The sequence below is a fragment of the Sapajus apella genome, unplaced genomic scaffold, assembly GCF_009761245.1.
Source record: "Sapajus apella isolate SASKATOON/1434 unplaced genomic scaffold, GSC_monkey_1.0 scaffold45, whole genome shotgun sequence".
NCBI classification, from domain to species: domain Eukaryota; kingdom Metazoa; phylum Chordata; class Mammalia; order Primates; family Cebidae; genus Sapajus; species Sapajus apella.
The window spans coordinates 7,833,013-7,851,018 of record NW_022436985.1 but is presented as its reverse complement, the minus strand read 5'-3'; positions in this window follow the sequence as shown (position 1 = coordinate 7,851,018).

Here is an 18,006-nt window from a genome sequence, read left to right as displayed (position 1 = left end):
CAGCTCCCACGCTGTTGTGGAAGGGGAACCCAGAGTTGGAGATCCGTTCAGGTGGGAGCAGCTGCAGCTTTAACCCTCAAGTTATTCCCTCCCCATTCAGGCTCTCGTCCAATAAGAGGAGTTCTTTCAAATTTCCTCTGGAGTGATTGACCTTTGACTCTGACACCAGATTGACTACTTATTCTACAATCCTGAGTTACAGAGCCCCCTTTTTTGGGACAAAAGAGCCCCACCTGGCTGGAAGATCAGACAAAGAATTTTACCTGGTCCTCGTGGAGGTGGAGGAGGTGCTGAAAGAGCCCGAGACCACCTGAGGCCGGGAGCCGGGAAATTCTTGCCTTTGAATCCCCTCTGGTCTCCCAATGGAGGGTGGAGCTGGAAATTCCTGCATTTGAAACCCCGTCCACTAGTTTCTTTAACACAGTCCCTCAGTCTCTAATGTTGTATTTCTTTTCTCTTTGATGTAAAATGCTTTACGTGAGGAAAATAATGGCATTTATTTTCCACTACCTTTCTAGTTTAGAATATAAACTCTTCATGTCAAGGTATTTGTGTGATAAAAGATAATCACTTATTAAAGATTCACTTCAAATTCTAATTTCTATGTTTTCAGAAAATATGCCATATTCTTGAATTTTCTCATTTTTCACTTAGAATGAAATCCTAAGAAAACAATTGTACATAGAAGTTGTATCAGTAGCTCATTTGAAAATGTAATTTTATTTTGGAAGCTATTGAAAATTAAAATAGTGAGAGACCCCATCTGCTTAGTTACCTATATCTCATTTTTATACTTTATTCATCGGTCCTATATTTTTATGTTACAAATGTAAATACCTTTTCCTTGAGATCCCTAAAAAGCCAACACATTCCGTATTACAATTTTTATCTGTAAAGACAGAAACTGTATCCACAAAAGCATGAATAGCTTTACTGTTAGACTGTATGTGAAGAGTGACTACTATATTACTGAAAGAACAAATTACACATCACTGACTTCATCCAAGCTACAATTTTCATCTTTCAAAAAGTGATAACTTACTCTCTTCTAGAAATAGAAATAAAGAAATGCCAAAAGACAGTGCTAAAGTAATCTTTATTGATTTCATTTCCAATAACAAATAAATTGAATTTGAAAATGTTTTTTTCAACATGGCATAACATCAGAAAGTCTGACAATGTTAGAATAAATTCATCTTCAATACAATTAAAAAGAAAATGTAAATTGAAGGAAATTGTATTAAGTTAACACATCAGGGTTGAGGTCAGGAGGTCACGTAAGAAATGAAGTTAGCATCAGGAAAGAGAGGGCTTGAGTGCAGATGTAAGGCTCTGGTTCACTTTAATAGATATGTGTGTTTTCAGAAATTTATTTAACTCCTATGGTCCTTTAGTTTTGCCATATGTAAACCTCTATCAGAGTTATTTTGGGAAATATTTATTAGAAAAAATAAACCAATAACAAAAGGCCTGAACATTTTTTAGCATCTATACAAATAAAGGGCTAATTTATGTCATCCCTATTATCTTTGCACTTTTTATAAGTAATATTAAAATGGTAGTACTTTGGTAAAGTTAACAGGTACAATTCTCTTAGAACAATTGACGCATATTGTTATGTTGTTTCATCTGTTATCTTTCTGGAATTTTCCTTTATAAAATTTAATTCCATTACTGCTATCTAATATTGCTGCCACATTATCATAGTCTTCATTAATGCATAATTGCCTTTATTTCTTCTCTATATTTCTTTCTGCTGGAGACTAATGTAAAATTGCAGTTCATTAATTAGGCCATCATAAAAATCCTTGTTAATTTGATTACTTCATGCATTTATCTATGAACCTGCTCTTTCTTGATTTTCTCCCTTGATCTATGTTTATTTCTTATTGCCTTCATCTTTTACCTTTTAATTTTTTATACAACTGAAATCAACGTATTTAAAAAAGAACTGGATGTATCTATACTTGAATGGATTACAAAAACCTGATATACTCTAAGTGTATAGAGCAGGAATAATTATATTAAATAGTATCCATGATATTCCAAAACGGATTTAATGACTGAGGGGAATAAAAAGAACTATTTCATGGCATCATATGTACCTAAAACTCAGACTAAAACTGAAATTACATGTTGACAAAACAGGCAGCCAAATCATCAAAAAAAAGAGGAAAAATCAATAAACCGCCTCTCTAGAGACATGAAGACATTACAGCTGAAATATTGAGCAGAAATTTCCTTTCAACTATTTTGTTTACTTTTTTTGTTTTGCATTGTCTATAGAATTTTGCACTACTTTTATACATATACCTGAGATAAGAGAGTCTTGACTAGAGAATTAATGAATTTACGTAATGATGAAACAGCTTATAATAATCTCTACAAAACACATTGAGTTATCCTATTGACATTATTGTCTACTCTGTTTTGCAAAACAATAGCAAAATGTTTTGTGAAGAGCATTGATGATTTATTTTAGGAAAATAAAATTTGACCGAGGGCCAGACACTGGGACTCACACCTGTAATCCCAGCACTTTGGGAGGCCAAGGTAGGAGGATCACTGAGGCCAGAAATTCCCAGCTGCAGTGAGCTATGATCACACCACTGCACTTCAGTCTGAACAACAGAGCAAGACCCTGGCCAAAAAAAAAAAAAAAAGAAAAAGAAAAAAAAAAAAGAGGACTGAGATTACTCCTTAGAAAAGCTTCACCAACTTTAGCCAGACACTTTGACTTTTGGGTATTTCCAGTGCATGGATGACTGTGGCATACATTGATACCACTTCTTCCTGACACTCTGCTTTTTGGCAAACTTACACTCTCAAACCTTCTGCCTTTCCTACCAACTCCCACTGATGACTCTATCGGGCAGTTATCTCTAGGTTTGTGGAAAAGTTAACATATTTGAGGTAAATCCTCGCTAACTTTCTACCTTCATTAATTTTTCCCCTGCTTTACTCTTTACAGATAATAGTTTTGTTTTTTTTTTTTTTTCCAAAAATGTAATAAAAGCCAAATGTGTCTGTCACTTTAAATTCCATGAAATGACTTGGTTAAAATGAACTTTGGCAGCTAGCTTTTTAACATAAGTCTGCAGTAGATCTTCTCTTTGTTTGAATAGCTATATTATGATTTGTTTACATTTACATCTTCATACAGGACGTATCGTCCTAGATCTGGAAAATCCTTTTAAATGGCTATCATCTACAGATGCCTTTTCTACTGTGTTTTTCCATCAGAACTAGGTTTTAATTAGGCTCCCTTCCTACCAGCCTTTAGTGGATAAAATCACATTTATGACATTTATGGTCTGAATCAACTTCCAAAGAGTACAATTATGGGGAAGAGAAAGTATTATGATGGTGGCGGTGGTGATGGTTATTATTATTATTGTAAATAGTGACCAACATTTACACAGAATTTTATAGTTTTGAAAGTGCTGGCATGTGAATCACCTTATTAAATGAGACAAATGAGGAAATTCACAGTTCATAATTTCTACTCATGAATGAGATAGTTTAATTTTTTTTTCCCTTCTCATTACCAGCCTTGAGAAGCATGTCTATTAGGTTCATGTTCATTATCTGTGAGGATTCCAAATGCAGTTGCAATGGTGTACTGAAGTGAAGAAAAATGACGTACCAGCAAGCTGTGTGATTAGAAAATAGAAAACTATTTTGGCAACAATATAAGTCATGAGAGATTGCAGGACAGCAATAGATTAAACCAAAGAAAAAATTGAATGAAATCAAATCTTATAAAGGAAATAAATGGCATTAGACCCTTAGAATAAAAATTAAAGTGCAAATACCCTGTTAGAAATTGCTCGGTATTAATACATGTCTAGAAAGCATTTACATAGAGAGAGATGAGGATTTGATTCAGTTGCTTGCAGGAAGATACATGACAGAAGAAATCACTTTACCAATACCAGCTAAAGTTAATTTGGTCCTTCCTATATTATAAAACCTGTAGCTACATATTTACTTTCTCTAATTTGAAATATCTGCTATCTCACCATACAATTAAAATTTATTTATATTATTCCAAAATGAATAACTGAGAGACAAAGCTTTATGTAACTGGAAACTGTAAAATCCTCTTCCAATCCTCCCACTCCTCCCCGACCCTCCTTAATCTCCCAACTCAATTATCAAATAATAAAAGATGGAGATCTTGGAATTCTAAGATACATTCTCAGAATATGCAAAAAGTCTGCAAATTTGGAGGCAGGGACAAAAGAGAACTGAATATATATGAAAATGAAAGATGGTTTTGATTCATTTGTTTGTTTTGCCCTGAGTGAGGCAGAGAAGAAAGGGAAGGAACAGTGAAGAAAAGAAAAAGGGAAAAAAATGCAACAATGAGAAGAGTCAACAGGGAAGCTGAATAGGATGCTGAACAAAAGTGTGGGTTTGGAAATATCTAAAGGATTAGATATTTTAAATAAATATCTAATAATTTGGAATTAAAGAAATATTTTATATTCAATTTAGTTGTATTGCAGCAACTACTTCCCAAGCCACAAATCTTTAGTAATTTGTTACACACGTAAGTTTCCCATGTGCACATCTGTGTGTGTTTGGTATGTGTACAGTATGTATAAAAATAAGAAAAGGGACGATTAGAAACCAATAGATAGATGTATATTAAATGAATAATTTAGAATACTAGTAAAATAAGAACATAAAAATTATAAAAGTAACAACGGTAAACATAATATAATTTAATGCTTTCCTGGTGCTGGCCCTATATGGAAAAAGACAGCATTAGATTTTGAATTTGGGTTTAAAAGAGAAAAACAGATATCATCATAGAGTAACCCTGCCCATCAAACACCACATAAAATTGGTTGATAAGCCAGTGTTAAAACATTTAGAATATCCAATAACCTCACCAGAATTTCCCTCCATTCCAAGGGGCAGGGTCGAGGGCTGTATATGTGTGGATATGTGCCTGTTTTAGGCTGAGACAGGTGGGGCTGGCTAACTTGTCATGGTTTCTTCTGGCACCAACTTCAGTTTCAGTGATTTAGTTCAGTGTTCTTATTGATCCAGACATGAAATGTAGCTTTTCTCTTCCATATTCTCAAATACTGTGGAGCACTAATAAAAAGTGGTCAGTTATATAAGAGGTGTCTTTAAATTATACTTAGAAACGCATTTTGATTGAAAGGTCTGAAAAGGCCAAACAGATCATTCTTTAATGATTGGTTTTCTTCCACTTTGACAGCTTGAAGTAGAGGAAAAATGAAGGGAAGAAAATTTACAAGGCTGAAAACTCATTTGTCTATAATACCAAAACCAATGATAGTCAAATTTATTCATTCTTGCCTGCATTACTTGTCACTAGTTTTCTATCAAGAAAATATTAAATACATATTACAATTTTTTGTTATATGCATGGATTTAAGAATAATTATCTTTCAAGTTACCCTGATATTTTAAAACAAACACTCATAAGTGTTCTCTTGGCTATTATTTAGTTCCAGTTGTATCCTATATTGAGGAGCATTCAGTTGCAGAAGGCAGCCTCTACTCCAGCTAGCTGGAACATAAGAGGATTTACTCCTGGCTATTAAATGGCTCATAGAATTTGGGGGAATGCAAATGAAGTTGACTCAAGGCTGAGCTTGAGCAATAAGTTCTAAAGTCATACAGCTTCCAGGAAAGGATTCAAAAGCCATAGAGTAGAGCTGGATCGCTCCAGAGTCCACTAAACCAGAAATGATGGTAACTGGTGGAATTAGAAACTTGGCTAGTAAATTAGGAAATTATTGCTACAGTTTCTGGCTACAAAACATACCAATATTAGTATAATCTGCACAAATAAAATGGATGCTTTCTGCTCAGTTCCTCTTCATTTGGTTCTTCCTCAATTCCAGGTCATGACGGCACATCTCATTGGTGGAAATTAAACCATATAGGGATACCTCAGGGAGTCTGGTAAATGCGGCCTTTACTTCACAGCCTTTGCACACTTGAAAGAGGATGGAATGCATTTCTGAGTGAGCCAATTCATGGTATCAGCTACATATTCTTCTTGATTGTGGCCTCGGGGACTTCATTCAGTAATATATTCTATTAATTAAAATATTTAGAATAACCAGTATTTATGAATAAAACATGAGAATAAAATTTGAAAATCCTTACTAATATAGGGAAGAATTACATGGAAACTTGAATAAAATAGATTTATAGTTTTCAATTAGTGTTGCACAACCTCTATAGGGACATCTGGAATGTGTGCCAGATTGTTGGTTATCACTATGAGGGGGAAATGCTATGAGCATTTAGTGGAAAAGGGCAAGAGGTAGTAAGTTCCTCAGTATATGGAATATATAATAGAACTTGACACAATGAAAAACTGTCTCTGCAAATATCAAGAGCACCTCTAGTGAGAAATATTGATGTCGGTAATCTCCAAATAATTTCAATAACCTACATTATCATCAGAAAAATTTACTGAAATCAATCATCTATTTTTTTCTCTCTCTACTCTCTTAATAGAAGGACACATACCCAGATAAATGTTACTGTGGAAATAGGTTAAAAAATGAGCACGAATAAAAGATATTAGTATTTTGTGAACAAAAGAATTATTTGACTTTACTAAATAGTAGTTTTCAAAGGATGTTCAGCTAACCAGAAGCATTGGCATCACCTGGGAATTCGTTAGAAATGCAGACACTCTGGCCTATATCAGACTTAGAGAATCAGAAACAGTGGAGCTAGGGCCCAGAAATGTGTATTAACAAGCCCTCCAGGTGGATATAATGTACTTTTGAGTTTTAACAGCTTCTGGAATAGAAGCATCAAGGACTCAAATGTTGTATATGTTTGTTGTAATTAGGAAATTCAAATTTTCATTTGTGAAGAGGGTGTTCAAAGGAAAGAAACATTTTGTATGAAAGTAGCCTGCACTGGGAAATTATTTGGTTCTTCTAACAATTATTCCTTCTAAGCATGCTGTCTGAGCAGACATGAAGGAGGACAGACTTAAGACATAACCCAAACTAGGAGCCTGCAACAGAGAGAACCAGAAATGGGGTGTATTACTTTTCTATGGCTGCTGTAAAAAATAGCCACAAGCCCGCAAGCTTAAGGGCACAACTCAGTTATCTTACATTTCCTATAGATCAGAAGCCTAACATAGGTCTCACCAGGCTAAAATCAAGGTGTCAGTAAGGCTTCATTCCTTATGGGAGGCTCTGGAGAGAAATTGGCTTTCACACTCATTTGTACGGTTGGCCAAATTTGGTTCCTTGAGGATGTAAGATTGAAATCTCCATTTCCTTGCTAACTGCCAGTAGCAGGGCACCCTTTACCCTTAGCGGCCTCTGTTTAGTTCATGAATATGACTCCTTACAGAGCATCCTTCTCACATTCAAAATCTAACTTCTGTCACTGTTCCTGTTGTTCCTCCTCCACCTTTCATGGTATTTATGTGGCTCCAGCCAAAGATTAGATTGGGCCAATCCGGAATATTCAGGTTACCCTCCCTAAAGTCTATAAGCTTCATTATGTCTTCAACGTCCCTTTTACCTTGCAATGTAATATATTCACAGGGTTATGGGATTAGGGTATGGACATCCTTGGAGAGCATTGATTTACACTTTGAACCACAGCACTAATGATGCTAGGCTTTGGAGTGTGAAACAATGAAGGTCATATTTCCTTATTTCAAGGATTGCATAGTTTTTAGACTATGCAGAAGCAGATGGAGGAGTCAGATGAAGGGCATCATATCTTATATATGACTTCACCCATTATAGTAATTCATAGGTAGCCTATAATATTTTTGTTAATCATGATATTAAGTAATAGCAAGAATCTCAGGCTGAAGAACTTCAAGGGGAGGTATTCAGCATTGAGAAAATGTATCCACTCATTAGGGTTCCAGGGAGGTCACTTGGTAGCAGTTTTTTCTCTAGGACCTGTAGGAGCAGAGGACAAGGATTCTCAATCAAGAACCCAAAACTGGGGTCCAGTCACTCAGTGGGGACTGAGGTCTCATGAGGGAAACTAGTGAAAACCTAGAAATAGAGACCAACATAGGAACATAGTGTGAGAGCTCAGCCAATTATAGTAGAAAAAAACATGGGTACCCTGGGATTTGGGGAAGCCATACACGTGCACAGGAATTTCCCTTTCATGTTTCTTGTGCTGGATCTCATTCACGTCAAGGAGACTTGGAGAAACAACTCAGGATAACAGTGGTCATCACTGGGCCACGAGAAACCCTGTGTGTTTGGTACAAACATAAGCGTGAATGTCAACAGTGGCTCTAGAGCAGGAGAGGATTGATCCTGGGGACTGTGTCAGGAGGCCATGAACTCTCAGAACCTGAGAGCCCTTGATACTCAGTCTGTAGATTTGGAGAGTCTCTTTCAAACAAGAAGTTTTACTCCATATTTTAGATAAAAGGTGTAAAGATTTGTAAAACACTGTGACATGGCAATAGAGACTCAATTTAAGGTTTGGGATCTAGAAATTATTTTTAGTAACTGAGATTCCTGCCACCTGGGACAATATCAGTTTGTCGAATTCAGATTTTTAAAGATACCTGTGGGCTTAAATATACTATATTAACTTATTTTTCTTCCTTTCCTCCTAAAGCATTTTTATTTCATTTTATTTATCTTTTTGAGACAGGATCTCACTCTATTGCCTAGGCTGGAGTCCAGTGGTGCAATCATAGCTTATTGCAACTTCAAACTCCTTTGCTCAACTGATCCTCCCACCCCAGCCTCCCAAAGTGTTGGCATTATATGTATGAATCACCACGCCTGTCCTAAAAATATTTTAATATGCATTGCATTAAGACTTTTACAATAATACATTAGAGAGGAAAGATTGTGAGAATAAAAATCTTTAATTTTTTTTTTTATTTTCAGTAAATGGAACAAAGGGTGATAGAAGTATATGCCAAGCCCCAAAATGGGGCATTATGTGTGAAAATATATAGAAATTTTGTGATTTTTCTAAAGACTTTTTTTCAGTGAGAAAATAACGGAAGCTACACATAATTCCTAATCTCCAATCTTCCTTTCTTATTAAAGTTAAAACAGAGGAAAGAAATGAAGGATTTATCAAATTAATATAGGCAAATCTTTACTATTGATACAAAATAAGATGAAGGAGGGAGCCAAAGCAGACCATTTGGGAGACTCTCTGATTCATGAACAGCAGCTGGAAGCTTCTGAGAAGTGAACATAAAAGAGGAGAAACCATAAGGTTCTGCGTGTTCAAAGAATCACCTTCAAGATTATTAACAGTCACACTTATTAGTTTTGAGACTTTTTTCCCCCTAACAAATGAGCTTAACGTTTAAAGAGCCACTGGCGTATACACCTGTTAACTATAGCTTCTATTTAATTTTATATTAAGAGGATTGTCAGAAAACAGTGTGGAGCTTGTAACAATCTAACCTGATCCAGGTAACAAAAGTCAGCCCTCAATAGGGCATTATCCAACCCTGGAGTTGAAACTTGGCCTTTGGGGATTGGATCTCACTTCTAATGGTGTTCGTGGTTGCCATGCATTATGCAATGTCAGTAATATCTGGCTGTTCTGATGCTATATTTAATTGTATATGTTCGCATTATGGTTTTATTGCAAGTTGGATTCAGAACCTTTATGATATTATTGGGGGAGTGTACAAGATCATGGATAAAGGGGACAGAGTTTTACTTCCGGGTCTTTGGCTCACTCCAGATGTGACCTTGCATAAATTAGTCATCTTTCTTTTGATTTAGCTAGAACTGCAATTTATGTTAGCTTGTGTCAAAGCTAACTGCAGGTGGTTTCAACATAAAATGTAGGATTTATATAACTAGTTGCATTTTCCTGTAAATCTTATATAGATTAACTTTTACCTTATAAGACTACAGAGAAGAGAAATCTCAAAATAATTACAAAGCATTTGCCTTAACAAGTGTATATTGCTATGCATGATAACTAATGATAATAACTATTGGAATGGAGCTTAATTGAGGGACTAAAAATAGCTCACTGCAGGCAAAATCGAGAATGTTCTTTTAATTGTGCTAATATTATACAGAAGGAATAAACAAAAGTTTTAAGAAGATAATGTTTTATTCAGCCTTACTGACATTATTCTCCTGTGTCTTCTCATTTGAGATTGTCTTTGCTAACTGCTTTAACATTTTCTGAAAAGAGCATTACTGAGCCAAGAATGCCCAGCATCCAAATTACTGATGCTTGGGGCAGGTGGGACACAGCTGCAAGAGATAGAAAATCACAGCTGGAATGCTACTGTTTTTTGTTTTTTTCTATATATTTTAGCTTAAAATATAATTATTAAACATGAGAAGATGACTGTACTAATTCTTTAGAATAGTTGTCCAACACTTCCAACTCTTTCTACATTTTTATAGGAAAACCTGAAAAGTTACATTACAGTCTTGCTATTACAAAGGATTATTATTCCTTCTACAACATACTAATTACAGGGATTTTACCTGGGTTCAAAATTTGTTTTTAATTAATTTAGTTGATCTCCAGTTATATACAGTCCACCATTTTATGAACCAGAATACCATAATGTTGACAAAGAAAGACTGTATGTTTCTACAGATTGTCCACCATAACAAAGTCATGTCTGAGTAAAATTTATTCTGGGAGGTGAGTGGAAATTATAACAAAAGAACATTTAATAAAATATTATATAACTTTACCTATCTTTGATTTGTTAGAAAATTATACATAGAAACACTAAATTAATTGAGGAAGGAGACCCAGGCATCTAAGATCACCTGCCCCTTGACTTCCACACTGCATTTCAATAGAAGAAAAGACTGGCCGACCGGTGCCTCCTAAATCACCTTCCTGTAAATAGCAGGCATGGTTGGAAGAATCTCTCCGGAAGACACTGTTTTTACTTAAACAAGATCAAACCCCCACCCCACTCCTCCATCTGGAGACCAGAAACCCTTTCACATGTAATTCCTAAAACTGTAAACCCAAGACACTTTCATATGTGATTTCTAAAGCTGTAAACCCAAGACCCTTTCACTTGTACTTTCTAAGGCTGTAAATCTAAGATCCTTTCGCGTGTAATATCTACCGTTAAGCCATTATAAAGGCAGAACTTCTCTTTGTTAGGGAAGCTTGGCCGTTTAGACAAAATATAAAGCCTTACTCCCAGGCCATAATAATAAAACCCCTTCCTTTTCTATTTCGGTGTCTGAGAGGTCTGTTTCTTGTGGCCGCTCCTGCTTCAAATTAGGCTATATTTGAATAATATCCTGATTTACAATTACGTTTTGCCAAAAACGCTGGAGTAGAGACCTATTCAGAACTCCATTTTCTGAGAAATTAAAGCAAAGTATCCAGACAGACAAGTTGATTTTATTCAGCTTTCAAAGGAAGCTATTTATGAAAAGGAATTTACGGAAAAGTTCTTTCTCTTGGCATTTGTTTGTTTCTTTGTATATTCTCATGCTTTCTCTTTGCTTCTTGGGGATCTTCTTTCACTGTCATATTTTTCTACAAGAAATGCCTCATAGAAAGCACAATTAATCTCTTCAAATGAATACAAAGCATAAGTTTCCTATTATATGAATAAAGGCATTCCAGTCCCAAAATTCTGTAAGTAAATGCTGTTATATTTATTTTCAGTCAATTGGAAGGCAGGAATAGAGGACCTTAACACCTTGTTAAAAACTGTTTTTGCCAATAGTCTATGGAGTAATTGAAATACTGTTTTAAAAGATTTTTAAGCAAGTTTAGATATTTCCAGATATTAATAATTGTCCTTTAAATGGTATGGCTGATGCAAGCTTGTGAATCTGCCATTTACTAAAGCTTCTCACTACCTTTTCTATCATATATGATATACGTGTCTAGAATGACTTGCTATTGCACTCATACTGATAAGAGGTGTCAGTCTTTTGCAAACAGAATCTTTGATATAAAAAGGAAAGATCCATTCTCAGTGCCTCTCTCAAACTCTCGTTTACTCTTCGTCTCTCTTTTCTCCTCTTGACACTTACCTTTTGCTTAGTGACTTTTCTTGGACTATATTACTATTGTGGCTGAATGTTTGTGTTCCCCCAAAATTTGAATATTGAAGCCCTAACTCCAAATGTTCTGTTATTTGGAGATGGCGCATTTGAGAGGTAATTAGGGTTAGATAAAGTCATGAGGATGGAGCCCTTATGATGGGATTAATGCACTTATGAGAAGAGACAGTAGAGAACTTATACTCTCTTTCCATCATGTGAGGACATATGGAGAAGGCAGCACTCTGCAGGCCAGGAAGGGCCCCCTCACCAGACTTGACCATACTGGCAACCTGATAATAGATTTCTTAGCCTCCAACACTGAGCAAATAAATTTCTTTTTGTAAGGGTTATTGCCGAGTTTAAGATGAGGAAACTGAGGCCAGTATAAGAAAATTAAATGCCAGTTTATTCAGCTCCCAGGCGAGGTTCTACAGTTTGGGAAAGGGGCCAGAGAAGTCTCCCTGACTTCCTGGAGCAGGAGGTTTTTATGGCTATGAGGAACGAGCAACAGCAGGGTGCTCTGATTGGGTCCAGGGGAGCGAGATTGGGATGGGGCGGGCTACTATTGGTTCTCGGGTTGTCGGGTGGGTTTTCTAGTGCAAGAGCCGGCATTAGCTGGAGCTTTTTTGGTTTCGGTTTCTTGGCCCTGGAGTTCACGAGGTACTCCGGCGGCCTTACATTTTTGTTTAAGCCACACAGCCTATAGTATTTTGTTATAGCAGGCTGAGCTGATGATGATAATAATAATAATATGCATGTTTTTCATGGTATGTATTCTAAATACATGTGACAAGAGCATATTAAATCCAAGTAGCTTTCTTGAGCAAACCTCCCCTGCTAAGGACATATCTGCAATCACAATTTAACAACTCGTTGGTTTCATTTTGCTGTGTATTTATTTAGCTTTAATGTTGTATCATGAGATAATAGTGCCTTGAAAATACTGCAAATGTTTTAATAAAATAATACTCAATAAGAGGCAGACTCTAGAAAATGTACTCTAAAAGGTAAAATAGGGCAAAATGTCTAAAGAAATTGGTGATAAATTCTAGAATTAGAATGTGGTTATTTCTAGACTATAAAAGATACCAAGTAGGGCTAATATCCAGAATCTACGAAGAGCTAAAACGGAAAACAGAAAAAAAACAGAAAAAAAAAAGATAACTAAAATTCTATTTTTTTCTTTTTTCTGTTTTTTTCTTTGTTGTTGTTGTTACTTTTTGGACGGAGTGTTGCACTGTTGCCTGGGCTGGAGTGCAACGGCATGGTTTTGACTCACTGCAACCTCCGCCTCCCGGGTTCAAGTGATTCTCCTGCCCCAGCCTCCCAAGTAGCTGGGATTACAGGTGCTCGCCACCTCACCCACCTATTTTTTGTGTTTTTAGTATTTTTAGTAGAGATGGGTTTCACTATATTGGCCAGGCTGGTCTCGAACTCTTGACCTTGTAATCTGCCTGCCTTAGCCTCCCAAAGTGCTGGGATTACAGGTGTGAGCCACCTCGCCTGGCCTTTTTCTTTCTTCTTCTTCTTTTTTTTTTTTTTAAACTGTGCCTGTTTTCTTTTTATTACTGTTATAAAACTGTTCATTACTTTGCAAATTGGCTATGGTATTCATTACTAAGTGAAATAATAAACAGAAACAATGAAAAGAACATGTTGCCTAATAAGGATAATTTATTTGCATCTAGAGAATTCATTATGCTTCCAAGCATTGCTATTCTTGTTGAGCAGCATTTACCTCCTCATAGTGGAGACAAGCTTACAATTTTTTAATCAGAGAAAACTAGCAATTTCACTATTCCAACTAAATTATAATATTTAATCTTGTTTTTTTTTTTGTTTTGTTTTTTTCCACAAACCCTAGCTCCTAATCTGTGATATCTATCACTGGAATGATCATGTAATGGGCAAAAAGTAGACATGTTCTCATATATATGTAACTCTATTTTTTAGAACATTTCAATTGATCTCATGATATCTATAAGAAATTTAACTAGAATAATTGACTACATGGGACAGATTAGTGTGAACCGTACTTATTTCATGAAAGAATGAACAATTGAAAATGTCCTTTTTAATTATTTAGTGTAGGAAGGAAAGAAAATGTTACTAGGGAATTTTTAACATCCTGCATAATCCATTTATATTTTAATTAGCATTAAGTCTGTATGTCATATATATGCTCATTATAAATAGTGTATGTTAAAATAGAATGTTGGCTAATGGCAAATGCTATGAAAAATAAATACCAGTTTGTTCATTATAATTCAATGTAAATAATTGCATTCTAAAAGCTAAATATATTTAGTTTATTGAACTTTATGTTTTTAATCAAAGTATTTTCATAGAAAACCTATTATCAAGCCTGTGTTCCGATAAATTTCTTGATAATTTGATTTTGCAATTGACATGCAATTTCTTGATAATTAATTATGGAAAGTAAAACAAGGAAAAGAATTATTTTGTTCACATTATTGCCTTTAATAATAACATGATCTAATAAATACAGAGATGAAATAATCATTTTTTTTAGCTTTAATAGTAACATTACAGCAAAATCTCACTAATTTAGACTTGTGAAATATGAAGAGAAGTAAATTGATGGAATTCTGAATCATTAGAAATATTTTAAAGAATTATAATGTTGCTATGTTCTCATTGATAACAAAAGTAGGTTAACAAAGTGGTATAAAATAAATGACCTGAGAACTGACTAAATAGATAAAAGAGAATGAGTTATACAGCTTTCCATTTATCACTGCTTATTAACTATTAATGATATCTTTAGATTTTATTCTCCTAAATAGTTTTGACATGCTCCTTGCAAACACTATTATCAAGGCCTAATTTTTTTAAGCTAGCTGTACTGCCAGGGGTTAGAAATAAGTTCTAAGGGAAAAAAATAGACTCTTTAAATTCCACACTCAAAACTAGCTCCTTCTGACAGCATAAATGAAAACATATTATTCTTACTTTGTTCGGAATAAAATAAATTTTCTGATAACTGATATCAGGGGCTTATGAGGCACACATAGACTTTACACAGGGAAAAGCTATAATTCAGGTAATGTTACAATTTCTGGTAAAGATGCAAGAAGCTTATTGTGGCTAAATTATTGCCTAGAATATATAAATAATATCTAACTTAACACCATGTTTCGCTATCATTTCTTAAAATTTTGAGATTGACACAAGGCACCGACATGAGGCTTAACATTGCCTACTACATATTTTCTCCATATAGCTTGGGTGAAAGGTGCTTTCATTCATTTATTCTTTAAATAAAGATCTAATGAAAGCCAACTTTGTACCGAGGCACCGAGCTAAAAGCTGAGGATACAATTCAAAACAGACACAGTCCTCACCCTTATTGTACATACAATTAAATAGGATAGCTGGTCACTAAACAATTTATAGTGCAAATAAATAATTACAATTGTTGCAATGCTATGAAGGAAAAAGTTAAAAGAAAAATGTCAGGGAAATGATTGGTGGAGTGAGTAGGACCAATTCCTGGAAAACTGTCACAATCTTGCTGCTTCACCCAACCTTATGTCCATACTTTATACCACCATTAACTACACCTCTTTCCTGTCTGTCTAGACCCTTCCTGAACTTTACCCTAGTTCCAATTCTAATCCTGAAACTCTCTTTTGCCTGGACAACTGCCAGGGCCTCCTAACTAGCCTACCCTTTTCCACTTCTTATTCTTGCACCAGCTGTTCTTCACACAACAGCCAAGTCATCTTACTTTCTTTATTAAAATCCCTCAGTATCTTTCTGTTAAATGTGTAATAAAATCTCAATTTCTGGCCACATGATGGATTGCCTTGCATGTGCTTTTAAATTGTTGTATTTTTTTTTTAAATTGTTGTAGTGTTGTTTTTTTTTAACCCAAAGGTGAGTTTTCACACTATAAAATGAAAGCAGCCACAATGAGGTCATTGAATCACCTGTCTTCATCTGAAGGTTGTGGTGAAAACATCAAGTTCCTTATGAAGATCTGCACCTTTTCTTGTTCACTCTCCAGGTTTTCCCTGGGGGAAATTTAGCAAAAGATGGAAGACAATTTATAGGTCACTGATAGAATTTATTTCATTTTCCGAACAAATAACCACTGTACCTTGATTTTATTAATTATACTCCTCGATCATGTCAACAAATACTTATCTCTATAGTGCAAATTTTAATTATTTTTCTCGCTCTCTTTCTGGCTGTCTCTCAAGTCTGATTGGTGCTTGCCATAATCCTGAAAGACACAATCCCGAATGTCATAATCCTGAATGTTGAAATCCCTAAAGATCAAAATCCTTAAAGTCTAAAATTCCATAACTTGCAATTCCAAAAGATAAAAATTCTGAAAGTTGAAATCCTGAAAGCTGAATTCTGGGAAAAGGATTAGTGCATTTTGGGTTTTATACAGGAGTCTCATCAACTGAAGTTGCATCATATTAGGTGAAACTACTACGTTGTTATTGTCTTTCTTTGCATTTGGTGGCAAATTCGGATGAGTGGATTGGCCATGTGATACAGCAAGAATGAACACTGTAGTTTAAAAATGAACCATTTGGGCCGGGCGCGGTGGCTCAAGCCTGTAATCCCAGCACTTTGGGAGGCCGAGGCGGGTGGATCACGAGGTCAAGAGATCGAGACCATCCTGGTCAACATGGTGAAACCCCGTCTCTACTAAAAATACAAAACATTAGCTGGGCATGGTGGCATGTGCCTGTAATCCCAGCTACTCAGGAGGCTGAGGCAGGAGAATTGCCTGAACCCAGGAGGCGGAGGTTGCGGTGAGCCGAGATCGTGCCATTGCACTCCAGCCTGGGTAACAAGAGCAAAACTCCGTCTCAAAAAAAAAAAAAAAAATGAACCATTTGTCTGAATTGGCATTCCTTCCGGCTAATGAAATCCCAGGAACTTTTAGCAAAATAATGCTGTATTTGCCAGAAGAAGTCATTTGCTTTTTTTTTTTTTTTTTGGTGGCAAATTTAATGCCATAAAAGTACGTTATCATAACATTGACTTTGTGTGTAAGCATTATATGTGCACATAAAAAACTTTGAAATATCATCAGTACAGGAAAAGACATCTTTTTGTACATCTGCATTTGTGAATTTATAATTTCTGAAGATCTCAGCTCTGTGGGAGACTGCACATGATGCCTTGGACCATTGTGGTTTTTGGTCCCTCTGGTCAAAAGATTTAAGTTGGACATGGTAGCTCATGCTTGTAATCCCAACACTCTGGGAGACAAAACTGGGAGGATCACTCAAGCCCAGGAGACCAGCTTGGCCAACAAAGTGAGACCCCCAACTCTACAAATAATTTAAAATATGGCCGGGTATGGTGGCACATGTCTGTGTTTCCAGCTACTCTGGAGGCTGTGGCAGAAGGATTGTCTGAGCCCAAGAGGTCAAGACTGCAGTGAACCCTGATCTGATTGTACTACTGCACTACAGTCTGGGTGACAGAGTGAGACTTTGTCTGAAACAAAACAAAACAAAAAAAGGCTTAAGTTGTCCATCACAGTGTTTTAGATCACTGTGGTTATAAAACTGGGTAGACACAATTACTAACCATAAAAATAGGTGCTTATACATTTCACCTTTTGACCTATTTCTTTATGAATATAGTTCATCTGCTCACAAACTTTATACCCATGACATCATCATTAGTATACCTGGGTGGTTATGCTTGCAAAAATATGTATGGTATTATTGCCCATTTTATTGCGTAAACTGGTCTACGAAGTGTTCCGTGGTGTTTTTGTGTTTCTCAGATAAATCTTTAAAAAATGTAAAGAAGTGTGTTTTAAAGCATTTTTAATTTTTTTTGTAGAATTATACTTTTGAGATTTTGATCTTTTAGAATTAAAATTTTCAGGATTTTAGACTTTAGGGATTTTGATCTTTCAGGATTTAAACATTCAGGATACTGTCATTCAAAATTATGGCCAAAACCCTAATAGGTG